At 36.1% G+C, this 15,802-nt stretch overlaps 1 protein-coding gene across 1 annotated transcript in view; it reads left to right on the top strand.

Moving 5' to 3' along the window:
• The first annotated feature begins 1,897 nt into the window (after positions 1–1,897).
• The window catches only part of LOC133518031 (alpha-tocopherol transfer protein-like), a 40,618-nt gene continuing 26,713 nt past the window's right edge, over positions 1,898–15,802 (top strand). Inside the window, exon 1 of the mRNA XM_061851579.1 lies at positions 1,898–1,992. The gene's annotated coding sequence lies outside the window, so the exon portion shown is untranslated. The remainder of the gene's footprint in view (positions 1,993–15,802) is intronic.

Genomic DNA, 15,802 nt, shown 5'->3' with positions numbered 1-15,802 from the left:
AAAAGGGTGTTAGGAAGCAGTATGGTTGAAGGTTCCGTCTCGTGTGACTGATCAATATTCTGCAAGAAAGTAATTATTAAACAAGTACCTATTGAAATGCATCACATTTTTAAAATAAGATAATTGCTTACCTTACCCGGTGTTTGAGGTAGGTAGGACATACCTAATGCATGTAAACAAAATATAGGTAATACGTTTATTTAAGAAGGAAGTATACCACGCGATCGTATATACAAAAAGAGAAAACGTTTTTCGACTTCTAAATATTTTCCATTCTGCATGATTTTTAGTATGTTATTGAGACAATGGAAAACTAGGTTTATAGGGTTTCTCTTTTTTCAAAATTTGTAAATCAAATAAATAATAATTATTTATTTATTTTAAAGCGAAACCTATAAACCTAGAATATATTATGCTGAAGCGATCGACTTCAAACTCATACAATACTTATCACTAAAGAGCGATCTCTTCCAGAGAACCTTTAAGGTAGTGGAGACAAGGTAAAAAAACAGTAATGTGAGTAGGTAATGCAGTGAATGATAGACGTTGAGAAATAATAATATCAATGTATACACATACATAAATAGCAAATAGTATAAACTACTTACACTACATTCATAAATAAATATGATACATAACACATTTACGAATATATATAAATCACCACAATGCGGCCAACAACAATTTAAAGGGAAACAGGAACAGAACATAATAGTACATTACGATATAAGTGCGAAAAATAGGAAATTCGAAACGAGTGGCGATAAATTAAAACACGACCGAAGGGAGTGTTTTAAATCGACACGAGTTGCGAATTACCTATTTGCACATGTATCATACAACGTTTTACAGTACAAATGGCCCTTTAAATGTTCGACACAGTAACGTAATATGCTAATTTTCGCACTAGTGCGGTAAAGTAGCACCATATGTACTGTAAAATAACATTACTGAACTGATAAATAATATTCTTGTACTTGAGTTTAAAAATATGAAGTGATTTTAGCATGCCTGGAACGTAAAAGAATCATTAAAAAATTTAGAAGACGATGACGGGACTTTAAGAAGATAATTTTGCGAACATCTGATAGATTGAACAAAGCTAAAGCGGTCTTTGAGATAGCGTTGAATTTCATAGAAAAAGTACCGTCATTTTGCTAGGATCGCAAAGCTATCCTTCCCTCTTAACAGGTTAGCAGCTGTTATACACGCATGAAAAATCATATCGCGAATTTTTTTAATTAATATGATTTTGATTTGTATGCAATTTACTAATACCTGTTGTAACTGCGTTTTAATCGGATATGAATGACGAAATACAGATGGAGGCGTATACTGATTGTAATAACAGGTTTTGAATTTGATCTGGATTTGTTATGCAGATATGATTTGACGTTTCTGGTTGAAGAAATGTCACTCTACTACTCTACTCTCTGCTCTATTGTCTGTGACTATTCTATGTTAAAATTGAGATAAACAATTCTATTGACTTATGCAAGTTTAGGTAATTAGAATAAAGTATTGTTTTCTAGGTCTGGTTTGTGGTATCATGTAGTGTAGGTATTAATTTCCTGACATCTTACCCACCTTTATGATTGCTATTCGTAGGAAATAATGTAGGTATATTTTGAAATGGAAATATTCGCAAAAAAATAATAGTCTGTATTAACTGTGTCTCCTAAGTCTCCTTACACAACGTCGCTTATGTTTGCTCCAGAAATTTGCAACAACAGGGAATAGTTGTGTACATCATCAGGACTTATTCTGACGTGCAACAGAATTTTGTAATCCATCGCTGTCTTTGTTTCGATGTTTTCGATGTGTATGCTGGGCGCAGTGTTGAACATTGTTTATTGAGAACGCGTAGATATCGCTTCAGTTATGAGTAAATGTCTTTTAAGTCCCAGCATTGGAACGGTTTGCACAGTCTAGTCCGCGGCTTACAACTGCGTGCGCGCATCGTTTGTGAATTTTCAATTTGAATTTGACAAGGTGAGACCGCTATATTTATTTACTTAATAATCATTACTAATCGTAATAAATACACATTAAGTAGCCACCAAGCATATGCAAGATTAGATATTGGCTTAATTTCTTATATTAATATTGAATAAATCCTGAGTCCTACTCCCTTTGTTAATAATTATTATAGTTCGTTATGTTCTCATTGATCATATTAAACTAGACATAGCTGTTAACAGGTATAGTACGGTCAAATTAACTCAAATTTCACTAAAGTCAGGAACTAATTCTAAGGACTAATAAAATCACTACGGATTGTTTTGTATGGGCTAAAAATCGAACTTTATACAATCGTTACTAAATTCACCCCCCCGGAAAGGGGTGAAATCGGCTGAAAATAATGTAATGGTTGTAACTAAGAAGAGAAAAAAGGTGTACTCGGTGCAATTTGGCGTACGTTTTACAACACTTATATCTAAATTCGCACGTGTTATTTATGTTAATTTAAGCTACGGAACAGGTAAAAAAAAAAACAACATACAAAAAAATCTATTTTGGCCATTGCGGGTCTGGGGAAAGTAATGTACTCGGTGCAAATTGAGTAAATAATTAGAAAAAATATCTAAATCCAATGTCAAATTCGCACCAGGGTGCGACACCCGGAAAGTAGTTTTTCATGTTTTACTGTCGTTGTACTTCGGGGGAAATTTTAATACTACTGTAAATTGATGCAATCATATTCATTTGATTTTATTTACATTCGCACCCCATAAAAAATTGGCATTTTTATACGGAACATGCAGTTTTGTAATCAAGTACCAAAAACGTAGAGCAATAAATACACAGAAGCGACAAGCGCGTGATTAGTGGCAAGAGAAGGAACGCGCGTAGATGCACCGACGAAGCACGGCTCTTGAGGCACGAGTAGTGGCATGTACCTACTGCAAAAATAGTATGATTTTTTTTTCTTTTATACTACGTCGGTGGCAAACAAGCATACGGCCCGCCTGATGGTAAGCAGTATCCGTAGCCTATGTACGCCTGCAACTCCAGAGGAGTTACATGCGCGTTGCCGACCCTAACCCCCTCCCGCCCCTCGTTGAGCTCTGGCAACCTTACTCACCGGCAGGAACACAACACTATGAGTAGGGTCTAGTGTTATTTGGCTGCGATTTTCTGTAAGGTGGAGGTACTTCCCCAGTTGGGCTCTGCTCTAGATCTGGAATGACATCCGCTGTGCTGTGCCCTACCACACAGAGCGAGATGACATTCACAATGCCCATACCTCTCGTAAAAGGTTTCTGAGTATGCAGACAGACAGTCAACAAATTAAATACAGGTACGCTCAATGTTTGTTAAATTCGAAAAATCGCATTTTTCCATAGACTTACGAAAACGTTAGACTACTTAGTTCACTCAATGATTGTTTAAAACAATAGTTCCGTTTTAATGCCAGAAGCAAGATTTGTGCTCGTTGCCCGTCAAAAGTGTCAAACAAACTGTCTCGGAACAATCGCTGCGCGTAGGGTTTGAGATCCGGATATCCGAAATATCCGGATATCCGTCAACTATAAGATCCGGATCTAGCGGGTCATAAGATCCGGATATTACGGATCCGTTAAATATGGTTATTGACCTATAACCGAAACAATTTTCTAATGAAATTTATGAATAATTTTGTCATTTAAATATAGTATTTTCATATATTTAAGCAATTCAAATACTAACAGCACATCAATTTTGATAAGTACATCATGTCACGCAGTAACTTTATACAATGAATGCGAATGTTGCTTAATGCAAACATTAGATCATTGGATATCCTGATGACTTGGGGCTATAGGCTCAAAACAAAAGCGACCTGGAGGCCAAGGCTAGGATAGTAGAGTAGGAAGGAGAGAAAATTGGTCTGATAATCAACCACTAGAATATCTCCAAATGAATAGGGCTAAGATGGTCGGCTCTTTATCATTTGTCATGAAGGGCATAGTGACAAGTGATAAAAATAGAACCATGCTGCCACCGCAGATCGAAAAGAAAAGACCTACCTAAAGTAATCGGGAAGAGGAGATAGATGTTCGAATCCAAAATGCCCTAAGATGCAGCGCTTCACCGAGTTCTAGTATCCAAGCTGATCAGTAGATCCATGTTTCAAGTCTATAAGACAATAATTAGATTTTGATGAATGGCATCGGTAAGACACTTGGACTCTGAATCAGAAAAAAAAGAACAAGTTCTTAGTTAAGAAGATGAAATTCTGGCGGAATATTCTGGGACCTATCAGAGATGAAGATAGAGAAGATGAAAGCGTAGGAAAAATAGGGAGCTAGAGTAGCTAGTTGCGGCACCCAATATAATTAACGAGATTATACCCGCACGACTTCGCAGACTTGGTCACTTGGAGTGGACGGGAGAGAATCGGGCTGTGAGAAGATAGGAGCGATGTAGCCCTAAAACGCCCTCGGAGTATCCAACTAGCGTGGAGTGGTGCAGAATAGAGCAGAGTGACGTTGTACTTGTGTCAAAGGCCAAGATTCTTTTTGGGTCACTGATTTAATTTAATTTATTTATTTAAGAAACAAACAGTCTTTTATAGTTATATATAGCACAGGAACTTTTCTTAAAACTAGACTTACAGTTTCCTTAATGAAAATATTTTAACATAATGCTTATTAAGTAGTTTCTACATAGTAAAACAGAGCTATTTGTGCGCGCAAAAACAAAAAACAAACAAAAGAAAAGAAAAATTATGAGAATAAAAACATAAGAGCATTATAACAACCTTATGGTATTGTTTACAAACTGAAATCTCAAGGATTTATTATCTATTAATAAAGAAATTATAAAAAGCAGTAACATCTAATACTGAGATTATTTCTTTATAGCGCCAATCTAAACATTTGGGTTATGAATTATTACACTGCATAGATAGTGTTTTAAATCTATTAAGTTTCTCACAGAAAATATCAAGGCTTAGAAATTTTTCGTTGTACAACCTGCACGCCCTTCTAACAAAACTATTTCTTGCGTAAGCAGTCCGACTACGGGGGATGTAAAAGAGGGGTTTTTTCCTGCAAGCACGTTCACAACGTCGAGGGACTCTGAAGGAAAGTGAATGTAGTAAAAACGGAGCATCAATAATATTATTAATAATTTTGATCCAGTGAAGTAAGTAAGTATTGCTTTCATAGTTAGTATTTCATGACGAATGAACACGAGGTGAGGCATTGGATGTATTTCCAATTATGCACCAGCTAATCCAGATATAAACCCTCCTTATTAAGTACGGTTTTAGATATAACGTTATGTTAGCTATTATAATAATCATGTAATCATTTAAAATTGGTTGAGATAATATCATTGTATTAAAACATAGTTAAAAACGTTCTTTCTGTGTTATCTAAATCCGTTTATTCGGATATTTATTTTGGTGGATATTCGAATAATTAGAATATCACAATATTCTAATTGCAAACCCTACATATAGTAGTGACACCCAGTAGTGACACAAATAGGTAATGTAAATACTGCGAGGAGGATCTTGTTTAGGAAATAATCGGACAGACAGACGGACATGACGAATCTATAAGGGTTCCGTTTTTTGCCATTTGGCTACGGAACCCTAAAAACAGAGCGATCGAGTATATTCCGTCAACAGGATGCTCTCTTACAGCATATAAAAAGGGCTTAACAGACCCACATTGGGACCAATTTACCTGAATAGCGACCCACAAATGCTAGATTCTTGCAACTAGGCTTGGCGAAAGAAAAATGATGGATCAGCGTACACCTCTTTGTAGAAAACCCTTCCTGATGCTAGTCTCAGCTGCAAGGAGCTATTGTCTTGCAAGTGCAAATAACGCTGTACAGGGTGTGGGTGAGTAAAACACGGATTTAAATACACTATGCTTTGCGCATGCGAAGGTGCATGCTCTGGGATAAAATAACACGTAAAAAAAAAAATTGTTTAATTAGTGTGTAACTTTAATTAGCTAGATCCGGAGTAAATTACAACAAAACGATCTCAGTATTCTTAATTTTGATAATAATACTTTTATCGAAAATATTACTTTACTATAAATATCGTTCAGCAAGTTACCTTTACTTAAACATCATTTGCCTTGCAAATTGTATTGAAACAGCCATCCGACTCTTGGTGGTGTCATCCGGTATGGAACAAAAATAGTGTAATTTACTTGTTTATAAACCGATTTTCAAAATTTTAATGGAATTTAATAGCTTACTAATGTAGCATTCATATCTTGATACAATGTTTTCCTGTAAAGTTACTAGTAAAGTTGATGAAAACAAAAAACGGATTTTTTTTTCGGGAAAATTTAAATAAAACTTAAAATTTCTCGCAAACTATGGTACTTACAAGGTCAAATGTATAAACAATATTGTAGCGCATTTAATTTTGCTTTTTATGACACCCCACACAAGCTTACATGTGATATACTTTCTGTGGTATACGCAATATTCTGAACACGGCACCGGCCATTTTGATGACGTCATAACTGGTGACTTAACCACGTTAGAAACTGTCTCCCGATGGTTTTTTTTTGTCAAAATAACATGCTTAACAACATACTAAAATATGGTGCTGGTTTTATCAAAGGCACCTTTTGGGCCCTATATGACCCTAAGGGAAGCGCCTTCATACCTACTCGTATATCATTTTTTTATACAATCAAACACATTTGAATAAGTAGTCGATAAAGCGGTCAAACACCGATAGATTATTAATATGTTGTAACATGACATCACTATTTTTGATCTCACATAGACAATTTACGCACAAACTTGCATTTCATTTTTGGTCGCACTTTTGAAGTTTGACAGTCGTTCTTGATATCCTATTTCTATGTATCCGATCCGAAAAATTGTCGGATATTGCAAACCCTAGCTGCGCGATGCGCTATCTCCCCGCCCCGCGCGCCCCGCGCCGTGTGCGGCAACCACCTTCGCTTGCAGTTCGTTGCGATTAATTCTATTTACTTTTTGAGAAACTTCCGGTAAAAAAAATCTATTTTTTATTTAGTGCAAATGTAGTGTCTTTAGATAAGTACCGTTTTTAAAATTTTCACGTCTCTCTTAATTTCCCCCGAAGCACAATGTACAAAATAATTAAAAATACATGTTCCATAATTTGCCCAGGCGTGCAAAGTTAACTGAATGTTTATAATGCTTTAAAAAGCTTAACTTGAGATTGCACCAACCGACTGACTTATCCTCGAGCCGCAATCGAAAAAAAAATTTTTTTTAGGGTATCATACATTGCACATCTTTTTAATTAAGATGTACTATGCACCAAGGTGTTCTCTATACACTACTTAGCTTGAACCCAATAGCTTTTAATTTACTCCAAAATTACGGCACTTTATAGTTTATACCTAAAATTTAACGGTCTTCCGTACATAATAGAAACGGTGCAACTCGGGGGAAATAATCTAGTTGCGCCATCTAACGAATCCAAAAAAAGCACGACTACACGACTTACTTCCATACTTTTTGTTAACTTGACTATACTAGTAAGTAATCATTTGTTCCTAATGACTGTACATTTAACTACCTTCTCAATTCGAGCAATACTTACCCTCGACAATAGTCTTAATAAGCCGGCTAATATCGATTTATCAAATATGTAGATGTGAGAGAGGTGATGGTGGTGGTGAGTAATTTTCAATATTATTTTTAAATTGTAATGTTTAAATTATTAATTATTATATTTTACTATACCTATTATTAAAATTATACTCCAAAACTCCAAATACTAAAACTTAAATGCTTCTTTGGTTTTGCCCTATTTAACTTTCTCGGAAGCCTCCTGACCTTATAAAAGTTTCGATGAGTTGATCTAACGAAATTTGAATACTTAATCAGGACTTTTATCGTTATATATAAGTGCCAACAGGATACTAAAATCCTCGACCCAACAGCTAAACTTGTTAGGCCTAGAGTGAATAAATAAGTACTTGTTAATGCTATAACTGCCGGAGAAGGTTATAGCCTTCAAACATGGGCCTAGGGTTCATAGAATTACATAAGCACTAAGTGTTGCGTTTTATTGGAGTAGGCTATAAACGGACATTTTATCAAACGGATTATTTACGTAATTAAGTTTGTTTTGATTTAATGCGTGTTTACGCCTAATCATGTTTATCTAACTTACCTACTTAGTTATATCTTGTTTATAAATATTTTTATTCTACATCTGTTAAGAGTTATCAATTACACATCAATTTATTAAATAAACAATGATTTACTTATGGAAATCTAAAAGGAAAGTGCACCTTTACTTGAATGATTATTGAAGCAACTTAAATAGTAGTGGGAAACTTAACCACGCTTGCAGACAACTAAGACGATATACATATGGAATAGTAATTGATACCTACAGATAACACAGCAGAAAATAGGGCAGTGTCAGTTGCGTTGTGCAAGTGTAATGTAGTAGGCATTGTACTCGTTAGATACGTGATAATGGATCGCTGACTAACTCTTTATAACAATGGGTTTAATTTTGATACTTAATGCTTACATCTGGTTCGACGTGATATGTATTTTTCAAATGAAACAATGTTGCTATTATACATGCAGACATGGTACCTGTATAATACATTTATGTGCTATTAGTATTTTATGTGTATTATGGTAAAAAAAGAGATGTTCTGCTGAACGCAAGCTTGAGCCAACCGACTGAATCAATGGACTGCTTTCGGCAACAACTAATACAAATTTGAATTCAATCTAATTGTCAGTGCTTCGAGCGTTAGTACTGTGGTCCAAAAAAAAGGAAAAACCGAAAAAAAAACCATCATAGTAATTTATCCTTACAATGGTACTAAAAGTAGCATATATACCTGCGTACGCTATGCAATGACATATATTAATATATGAAACAGGAAGTTAAAGTAGGTAGGTAAAGTAGCAATATCATTTTGTTCATTTTGTTTGGACAAACACATTATTTTGATATGTACTCCTAATTGTTACCTGTAGCCGACGCGCAAAACAACGCATGTTCCGGCATTTGGCCCCAAGGTCACCGGCGCTCGCGCAGCCTAAACCGCGATGACCGGTCGGACCACTCACCGGCCAGGATCATTGGTCATTGTATTAAAGTATCCAAAAAAATAAACAACAAGATTTTCAGGCCAATTCGAACGAACACTGATCAGAATGATGTCATTCAGTTATCGTGCATTCCTTTCGTACTTATCCGTACATGTATTGGCGGAAGCGAGGCGCATGACATTTAATGACATCATTGAGATCATTCTGATGTCAGTGCACTTTCGAATTGGCCTGTTTGGTTGGTTTTATTATTCGCGCAAAGATAAACCGCGTTGAATTTCCTCGTCAACTGAAATTAAGAAGTGTTTTATGTTTCACTTTCGTGCTTGTATATAGCTTCCAGACGAATGAACGGATTTATTTGATACTTATTTACTCCCGGTATTCTCAACTATGAACTATAAGGGGTATTGACAGTATTTTATTCAAATCACTTAAAAATAATTGTCAAGCCAAGTTCTGTTACCTAAGATAACTTTAATTTGGTTATTGCCGAGGTACATACAAGGTGCCCACGAGGAATCCGAGAGATTTTAACCACGCATTTCTGAGGCCAAAAGAAGGAAAGAATGTTATATGAGTTTAGGTCTATATCACATAACAAAAAAAAAATGCTAATTTTTTGTATGTATTTGTACATAAACTGCAAGCGCTATTTATAAAACTTGTCAGTTTTTGACATTTATCAATAAGAAATTTGGACTAGGTCCCATTGTGGCAACATCGCAATCAAAAAGGCGTTTTGCACTAAGTAACAATAAATAGATGTTTTTTTTTGTAAGTGGCTTTAAATTAGGCGAATACCAAAAATGTTCATACGACATTTTAGTCTTTAAATATGACCAGTATACTGTTAAAATCTCTCACAATGTTCCGGGCACCGTGTATGTACTATATCTATATGCTGCTGTAACTCGAGCGCTTCATGCACCGTCGGCCTTGATGACACTCGCGCAGATTCAATTGCGAACGCATGCATCACAGTATTCAGTCTCTAGACCGCTGTCACTTTATGCAGATACGTCACTGCATTTTGTTTGTTAAGGTGCAGTAGGTTCAGGGAGCAGAGTTTTTGAAAAGTCGTAGTGCTTTTTAGGGTTCCGTAGCCAAATGGCAAAAAACGGAACCCTTATGGATTAGTCATGTCTGTCTGTCTGTCCGTCCGTATGTCACAGCCACTTTTTTCCGAAACTATAAGAACTTTACTGTTGAAACTTGGTAAGTAGTTATATTCTGTTAACCGCATTAAGATTTTCACACAAAAATAGAAAAAAAAAACAATAAATTTTGGGGTTTAGAACTGAAACTCAAAGAATCTTTTTTTCATCAAACCCATACGTGTGGGGTATCTATGATAGGTCTTCAAAAATGATATTGAGATTCTAAAATAAGAGAATGATAAAACTCAAAAGAATACATGATGTACATTATTACCATGCAAACTTCCACCGAAAATTGGTTTGAACGAGATCTAGTAAGTAGTTTTTTTTTTAATTTTTAACGGGCGAATATGGGTGAGTCTGACTCGCACTTGGCCGCTTTTTTAGATCACAATACGGCTGTCAAAAATGTAATTAGCAATCTTGACCTTTCTCGAGCGACTTCAACGATTCGATAGACAAAAATCACGAACATATTTATGTCTAAAATTCACTTTAAAATTTTATAACAAATTTTGCAAGAAACCTAAAAATATGAAAATTGCTTCTAACAATCGGCAATATCATGTTTGAGGGAATACAAAAACAAAACAACATTCAAAAACATGATATCCGCGGTCCCGAGCACGCACGTCCATCTCGCTCGCGCTTACAACCAGTGAGAGTGAGAGAAGAACACGAACCTACTTAAGGCCCTTACATAATTTATTATGGAATATTAAACCTGCGTATTCCATACAGCCATGAAATGTAATTTGCCACGGCTTATGGGAATTAATCCCAAGAACTGGCATAGGCCCTAGTTTTTACGAAAGCGATTGCTATCTGACCTTCCAACTCAGAGGAGAAACTAGGCATTATTAGGATTAGTCCGGTTTCCTCACGATGTTCTCCTTCAGCGAAAAGCGACTGGTAAATATCAAATTATATTTTGTACATATATAAGTTCCGAAAAACTCATTGATACGAGCCGGGGTTTGAACCCGCGACCTCCGGATTGCAAGTAGTCGTACGCTCTGACCACTAGGCCACCAGCGATTCTTGCCAGCCGCGCTTGTTATTCAATCACATGAAATTTGTTAGTTACAGATTAAAATGGGAGTGTTTAGGTATTTGGTGTTTATTACTAACAGCGGAGAGATCTCAACAGTTCAAATACTTCAATACAGACAGTCTCAAGCAGAGGCTGGTCAAAAATAAATTACTTACGAAAATGGGATCTGGATGAGACCAAAGTAATTTCTAAGTTTTCATCGACAGTCACTTGTCATGTATTTGGTTCTTTTTTTAATTAATAAATAGTACATTGTGCAACGAGGGGGGTAAGCGAATCTTTGGATACGAGGGTGTCTTGCGTGCGTAGCCAATCGCTTACGCACCGTAGCGAACGAAACGCCTGTCTCTAACATAGAAGAGTAATAGAGAGAGTATTGGCATCTTGGCTAGGCACTCTGGAAACCTGAGGGCCTACCCCAAACCACGTTCGACGTATTGCCTTCCTGTCACACTTACGTATGAATTTACAAGTGCGACAGAGAGACAACACATTGAGCACATTTCTCGAGTGCGTTTGTAAAAATAAACATAAAGCGACGGGCTCGTCTACATCTGCATCGGTTCTCAATTTTTGTTTGTTGGAGTGCAGGCGACCGTAACCGGTTTTGCATTCTTCCCGTCTGGGGTCCTGGTTCGTAAAATGTTGGCTCCAGACTGCACGGGCGTGTCGCATAAGTAGTCTTGAAAAACCGGCCACGCATAATGGATAGGTTTCCGTATCTTCATGCGATGTGAAAAATCCATACAAGCAAAGCTGTACGTCTATATTGCTATATTTTTAAAAAATTTGTACGCCCAATACAAAAGTTAGGGAGGGGGAGGGACAATTTATAAGATTTTTGAAATGATTATTTTCAAAAGTATTTATGGCCAAGAAACTTTTTTAGAAACCTTTCACTTTTTAGGGTTCCGTAGCCAAATGGCATAAAACGGAACCCTTATAGTTTCGCCATGTCCGTCTGTCTGTCTGTCTGTCTGTCTGTCTGTCTGTCTGTCTGTCTGTCTGTCTGTCTGTCCGAGGCTTTGCTCCGTGGTCGTTAGTGCTAGAAAGCTGAAATTTGGCATGGATATATAAATCAATAAACCCGACAAAGTCGTACAATAAAATCTAAAAATTTAATTTTTTTTAGGGTACCTCCCCTACACGTAAAGTGGGGGTGAATTATTTTTTTCGCTTCAACCCTAGAGTGTGGGGTATCGTTGGAAAGGTCTTTCAAAACTAATATGGGTTTTCAAGAAACATTTTTTGATAAAGTGAATATATTCGGAGATAATCGCTCCGAAAGAATAAAAAAATGTGTCCCCCCCCCTCTAACTTTTGAACCATAGGTCCAAAAAATATGGAAAAAATCGTGGAAGTAGAGCTTAAGAAAGACATTAAATGAAAACTATAGCGGACATGATCAGTTTAGCTGTTTTTGAGTTATCGCAAAAAGTTTTCCCTTCATAGTAAAAAGACTTACTTTAATTAGGTACTGATTATGCAAATTTGCCTATTTGTTTAACTCGGGTGAAAGGTACCGTTTCATCCCTTGGTTAACAATTTAGTATACTTTAAGCTCCAGTTTAGCTTAATGTGACGGAAGAGTAACTACGGAACCCTACACTGAGCGTGGCCCGACATGCTCTTGGCCGGTTTTTTAGTTATTAGTATTATTGTGAGACCGGTACCCCTAGTGTAAATAAATTCGATTTCGAAACGTGACGTACGCGTTTGCGTATAGTCTTATTTTGTATGTGATTTAGAAAGAGCGCGCCAAGCGGGACGTTTTGGAAACTCAAAATCCTATACAAAATGAGACTTAACGCAAACGCGTTCGTCACGTTATGATGTCGATAAAATTTACACTAGGGGTACTGTTGTTATGTATGGATCAGAATGCTGGGTGAAGAAAGTGACGGATGAAAGAAGAGTGCACGCAGCGGAAATGAAAATGTTGAGATGGATGTGTGGAGGGACGAGAAAGAATCGGGTTAAGAATGAGTATATAAGGGGAAGTGTGAAAGTAGCACCGGTAGCGGAGAAGATAGGTAAGGAGTAGCAGGTTAGCGTGGTATGGGCATGTAATGAGGAGGGATGAATGCCATATAGCCAAAAGAATATTAGGGATGAATGTTGATGGACGGAGGGCGGATGGTAGACCCAAAAACGATGGATGGATTGTGTGAAAGAGGATATGAGAAAGAAAGGAGTGAGTGCTGAGGTGACGATAGATAAAGAGAACGGGGGATAAGGGCTGGAAGAAGAGTTAGTATTATTGTATTATTTTAGATTGAATGTAATAATAATGTAATATTATTATTATTAGTTATGCATTGCATGCATGCCCCTACTAAAACAGTTTAAAATTTTAATTGGTAAGCGGTAGTAGGGCAAAACTGACCCTTTCGGGCATTCCGGCTCCGTTCTGGTCAGCATTGGTGCAATTATTGGGGTTGGCACAACTTGACGTCCCTTTGCGTGCACAACCACAGATAAGATAATGACTTGAATTTTGACAACCCTAAATAGTCGAAAGGGATAGTTAGACATCAGAAAGGGACAACATGATTCGTCCCTGAATCGCTGTGAAACTTCGGTTTAGTTGGAAGTTTCTTTTTTGTACTACTTACTACTTATTACTTATTCTGTGGTAGCAGTTCTTAAAAAAAAGCTTTTTCCTAAATGTCACTAAAATATATAGATTATAGTTTACGAGTAAAATCGCTGTGACATACGTACGGAGTTACTTCTTCTTAACATAGGTAATTTAACCATTAAACTACTATTACTACTACTATTTTTCAACTCAGCAAGTGGTAAAGGGTAGTTTGCTGTTTAAAAACAGTGCGCAAAATCGCATTTTGCTCACTGAGTGAGACAAAATGTCATTCAAGTAACCTTTATATTCGAATTTCATTTCAACGTGCGGAGCCTAATACAAGTTCGAAATTTTTGGATTCTATTGTCTGTCCCTTTCCCATTAGCAGAAAGAAAGAGACAAAAAAGAAAGTTAAAACGTAATTCAACGGTATATTGACGGTTTATAAAAGACCCCCGAAATAAGTCAATAAATGAAAAAAGTTTAAAATTTGATAAAAACACCATATATTACGTATTCTATTGTTCAATCAAAAAAATGAACTTAAAAAAAAACAAACATTATTACGCAAAATAAATAAATCTACTTTTAACGATATTTACTATAGTTGACAAAAAAGTCGTCGATTGAACTGTCAATTGATGTTCGTTATTTCCGTATTATTTTATTGAAATTTCTTTCGTTTTGGCTTATTGTTTTATTGCGGTAATTAAACTTAATTATTGGAATACCATAAGAAAACATGAGTGAAATAGTGATGAAGGAGGATTACATTTTTACAGATTGTATTTTTACCTTCCAAGTATGCTCAGAGTTGAAAAGTCTTGTGTACTACACGAGATCAAAATTATTTACACCGCGTCCGCTTTCGAGTCCCTCACTACGCTTAAGATTCTAAATTAGATCATCTATTATAGGACCTTTCGCTTGCACGGGCCTCAAAATAAGCACTTGATGAAATATCAAACTTTGCTCTCTTGTTGTAAAAATAACTATTTTTTCTCGCAGGTTGTTGCTTCGGGAGAATTGACGTTCAATCGTATAGGAATAGGATCCAAACTGTTCTTAAAAATAGCAAGAAGCGTTCAGTGACATCAGTGTTTGCAATTGCCGATAACCAATTGAATCCAATATAATTCAAAATCAATAATCATTCCGTCTGGTTCAAGTATATTTGAATAGGTAGGTATACGCAAGAATAAAGTAATCATGTAAATACCTATGATGGCACGCAAGAAGTAAATATGTAAATACCTATGATGGCACAATCGGATTAAGACCAACCTCAAAATCTCGGGAACAGTCATGAAATTTGGTATATATATATATATGTAAATGAAAGACCCGTTTTTCGCCCTACACAATATTCATATTAAATTCATAGCAACAGAGAAAAAAAGAAAAAACAAATAAGTAGCATACTTTTTTTCATATGCCGTCTGAACCCCGTGGTCTCGGGGAGGTCAAATTTTATGACACGCAAACAGGGATCCCAGAAATTTTAGGTGTGAGATTACTATCACTATTTTTTGAACCACATTTAAGACCTAAAATCTGTTTTTGCAATCACATTATTTAGCTTTAAAACTTTTTCCTCCGTTAATTTTAGTACTTTCTATTGCAAAGCACTCGTATACTAATTATGGATCTACTGATATCTATTTTATTGAAATCCCCTTAAATAATAGTTTAGGCGCTGGAAGAAAAAAATATGATTTAATATTCGGAGTCCCCTCAAGGCGGTTGGTTTAAATTTTCTGTACTAAAACAAGTCTAAACAAGTTGTGAAGGGTAAGAGGAATCAACCGATATGTTGTTTTAAAAAATCCGTCCAGTATCCTTAGCTACAGGTGTACTGAATCATTGATTTCGAGGTTGGTCCTAATACGATAGTGCTGTGATTCATTTTATGCACAGACAGGTACCTGCAAAGGTATTGGTAATCCGCTTGCGTACAATCTAAAA

This window comes from Cydia pomonella, chromosome 5 (genome assembly GCF_033807575.1).
Source record: "Cydia pomonella isolate Wapato2018A chromosome 5, ilCydPomo1, whole genome shotgun sequence".
NCBI lineage: Eukaryota > Metazoa > Arthropoda > Insecta > Lepidoptera > Tortricidae > Cydia > Cydia pomonella.
This window is presented reverse-complemented; position numbering and strand designations above follow the sequence as displayed.